At 57.0% G+C, this 4,017-nt stretch overlaps 2 non-coding genes across 2 annotated transcripts in view; both read right to left on the bottom strand.

The window, feature by feature from the left end:
• The window catches only part of LOC142793695 (5.8S ribosomal RNA), a 153-nt gene extending 76 nt beyond the window's left edge, over nt 1-77 (bottom strand). Inside the window, exon 1 of the ribosomal RNA XR_012891749.1 lies at nt 1-77. This exon is cut by the window's left edge and continues 76 nt beyond it. This is a non-coding gene — a ribosomal RNA (5.8S ribosomal RNA).
• A 1,719-nt stretch (nt 78-1,796) lies between these two features.
• Nucleotides 1,797-3,611, bottom strand: LOC142793684 (small subunit ribosomal RNA). The gene has a single exon (XR_012891741.1). It is a non-coding gene; the product is annotated as a small subunit ribosomal RNA (ribosomal RNA).
• Between the last annotated feature and the right edge of the window lie 406 nt (nt 3,612-4,017).

Here is a 4,017-nt window from a genome sequence, read left to right as displayed (position 1 = left end):
CTGCAATTCACACCAAGTCTCGCAGCTGGCTGCGTTCTTCATCGACCCGAGAACCGAGTGATCCACCGCTTAGAGTCGTGAAAAAGTGTTTGTTCAATTCCGTACAGTCAAAACCAAACGTTTCTGGCACTCGGCCAAACAGTGGCCAAGAAGGGCGCTTTTCAGCGCACGCTTGGACTCCAAAACTCTGCCGCGCCTTTTTCGGCTGCCGCAAATCGAGCAAACGGTGTGTTTCGGACGGCGTTTCGCTTTCGCTACTTGCGAGTGCTTTCGTGGTCCACCCCTCTATAAATACTCGGGAGGCGTCGAAGCCGGTTCTCCAAGCCGGACCCGTAGGTATCGTTGTGTGCTCGCTCTCATTGGCCCGCCTAACCAGAAAATGCCTGCGGTACACCCATTTGGATAAGAGTGCACGCAGATGCGGGCCTCGACGGCTACACATTTCCTCGGGCGGCCGCCTCCCGGCCTCCGTGGAGCGCGGGATGCACGGTCCCATCGACAAGCCTCTCCCGTTTTTACCGTGGCGTCGCGGTTCACCACGGCAGGCGGGTCGGTCTCCTCCGCATAAAAAGGGGGACCCCCGCTTTTTGTTCCACGAAATCGCACAAGCTTTTTTCGCATCCACGGTTTGCCACCGCACACCAAAATGCCGATCCGGCTGCCTACTTTAGCCAACAGGTGGAGCCAGGCGCGCCGTACTTGCGCGGCACTTCCCACGTCCACCGAAGTCGGTGCCAAGGACCACTTTCGGCGCCGGAGCCGCGTACGAGCCTACTCGAGGCGGAAGAACGAAGCCAGCAAGGGCCTGGCCGCAAGTGCGTTCAATTGTCGGGACGTCCAAGTCCCTCGTTCTTCCGTGCTTCCTCTTTCGGCAAGTCGTTGCGGCACCTTCCCAAAGCGCGCAGACCCGCTAATCGCGACGAGCGCGACGTGGCCGTGCCGCCTTTCCCTCGGCAGCAAGCAAAACGCCTGGCAACGTCGACGCTCCCCTAACCGCGATCTCGCACCGTGTTTCGTGTGGCGAATTCAAAAGCCGGCCGGCGCTGCTGCAACCATTACGGTCGGTACGCATACGCCGCGGAGGGCGGGACGGTCATCGGAGCGTGCGGTTCCTCCATCGAGTACTGCGCACCTCGGCCGTCGCATCGCCGTGCCATGACCGGCCGCGCGTCAACGCGAACCGGTGCCAGCGAGATCCCTCGCCTGCAAGAACCGACCGGCAGCCTCCGTCACCCGAGGACGCGGAGGCGCTTGCCGCGGACGGCGGGACGGTATGCACTGGTGCACAGCGGACCCGTCACATCGCCAGTTCCTTGACCGACCGCCGACGCTTGTGCCGTTCCTCTCGTACTTGGCAGTCGCCGCGCGATTGTCGGGTCTCGTTCTTGCACGCTCGAACGGTCGGGAGGGCACTCGGCTGGCGTTTCGGGAACGCGCAGCCTCGCCTTCTACCGACGTAACCACGACTCGCCGTTCGCGCTCCGCCGCTCCTGTTTACAGTACTAGGCGGTCCCGCAGCGGTCGGGTCGCGCATTTCGAGCGCTTCGAGCCACGGTGCAGTGGCGGGTCGAAAGCCGACCTATGAGTGCGTTGCGCCGTTTGTACCCGCGTCCGCCACCTGGCCGACCGTCCAAGGTCGCGGTGTTGGCGTCCGCTGGGCGCAACAATTTGTCACGGGGTGCCGCTCCACATTCAGGCAGCCCCGTGGGGAAAAGCCGACCCCGCGTCCAAACGGGGTCAGCGGCAGAAAGTGTCGGGCGCAGACGCAGCTGAGGCGCTCACCCTTCACAATCCGTTAATGATCCTTCCGCAGGTTCACCTACGGAAACCTTGTTACGACTTTTACTTCCTCTAAATGATCAAGTTTGGTCATCTTTCCAACAGACCGGCGCAACCGAAAGGCCGCGCCGGACATCGGTCCGAAGACCTCACTAAATCATTCAATCGGTAGTAGCGACGGGCGGTGTGTACAAAGGGCAGGGACGTAATCAACGCGAGCTTATGACTCGCGCTTACTGGGAATTCCTCGTTCAAGGGGAACAATTGCAAGCCCCTATCCCAATCACGAAAGAAGTTCCACGGGTTACCCAGTCTTTTCAGACAGGGATAAAGACACGCTGCTTCCTTCAGTGTAGCGCGCGTGCGGCCCCGGACATCTAAGGGCATCACAGACCTGTTATTGCTCTGTTTCGTGCGGCTAGGAGCCGCTTGTCCCTCTAAGAAGGTTGTAAGGTGCTGGGAACCCCGCACCTATTTAATAGGCTAGAGTCTCGTTCGTTATCGGAATTAACCAGACAAATCGCTCCACCAACTAAGAACGGCCATGCACCACCATCCACCGAATCAAGAAAGAGCTCTCAATCTGTCAATCCTCCCAGTGTCCGGGCCGGGTAAGTTTTCCCGTGTTGAGTCAAATTAAGCCGCAGGCTCCACTCCTGGTGGTGCCCTTCCGTCAATTCCTTTAAGTTTCAGCTTTGCAACCATACTTCCCCCGGAACCCAAATACTTTGGTTTCCCGGAAGCTGCCCGCCGAGTCATTTGAGTAACTCAGGCGGATCGCTGGTTGGCATCGTTTATGGTCAGAACTAGGGCGGTATCTGATCGCCTTCGAACCTCTGACTTTCGTTCTTGATCAATGAAAACATTCTTGGCAAATGCTTTCGCAGTAGTTCGTCTTGCGACGGTCCAAGAATTTCACCTCTAGCGCCGCAATACGAATGCCCCCGTCCGTCCCTCTTAATCATTACCTCGTATTCCAAAAACCAACAGAACAGAAACGAGGTCTTGTTCTATTATTCCATGCAAGTTTATTCAGGCGACTCGCCTGCGTTGAGCACTCTAATTTTTTCAAAGTAAAAGCACCGGCCATCTCGAGGCACACAATGAAGTGCACCAAGAAAGAACCGGCATGATGTTCAGTCCGAGCCGTCGCATCGGGTAGATGCACTACTCGTCTGGAACTGAGATCCAACTACGAGCTTTTTAACCGCAGCAGCTTTAGTATACGCTATTGGAGCTGGAATTACCGCGGCTGCTGGCACCAGACTTGCCCTCCAATTGATCCTCGTTAAAGGATTTAGAGTGTACTCATTTCAATTACGGGGCCTCAAAAGAGTCCCGTATTGTTATTTTTCGTCACTACCTCCCCGTGCCGGGAGTGGGTAATTTGCGCGCCTGCTGCCTTCCTTGGATGTGGTAGCCGTTTCTCAGGCTCCCTCTCCGGAATCGAACCCTGATTCTCCGTTACCCGTAACAACCATGGTAAGCAAGTAACCTACCATCGAAAGTTGATAAGGCAGACACTTGAAAGAAACGTCGCCGGCTCGTGGCCATGCGATCAGCACAAAGTTATCCAGAGTCACCACACAATACGGGCCGAAACCCGATCGATCTTGGTCTAATAAAAGCACCCGTTACCCAAAGGGCTCCAGGCTCACTGCATGTATTAGCTCTAGAATTGCCACAGTTATCCAAGTAGGAAGAAACGATCTAAGGAACCATAACTGATTTAATGAGCCATTCGCGGTTTCGCCTTATTTCGGCATGTACTTAGACATGCATGGCTTAATCTTTGAGACAAGCATATGATTACTGGCAGGATCAACCAGGTAATCGTTCGACTGCGCGTCCGTCCTCGCCTTCGGCGGGCCGGACGCAGTCTGTGTGCGGCGGAGGCCACCTTCAGGCGCCCCAACACTCTTATTTTGCACTCCGAGATGACGGCGTTCGAGCTCGCTACGGCACAACCTTCCCGAAAGACGAGTGGGAGCCGTGCGGCAAGAAGCACGTTCATGCTCGCTCTTTTTCGTTGCATCGACTCGGTCGCGCCGTGCGGGTTGCCCAAGCCCGCTGCACTGTCGGTGGACCGGCCGGAACTAGCAACGGAGCCGAGACTGCAAAGCCGCCAGACGACGGGTCACGCCCGCGTCTTCGGCGCTTTCGCATCTGAATCGCCCGAGGACGACACGGAACACACCTCGATATCGTGGTAAAACGGCACCGTCCGACAACCAGCCC

This window comes from Rhipicephalus microplus, unplaced genomic scaffold, assembly GCF_043290135.1.
Source record: "Rhipicephalus microplus isolate Deutch F79 unplaced genomic scaffold, USDA_Rmic scaffold_321, whole genome shotgun sequence".
In the NCBI taxonomy this organism is placed as follows: Eukaryota; Metazoa; Arthropoda; class Arachnida; order Ixodida; family Ixodidae; genus Rhipicephalus; species Rhipicephalus microplus.
Note: the sequence above shows the minus strand (reverse complement) of the source record. Positions and strands in the feature narration are given on the sequence as shown.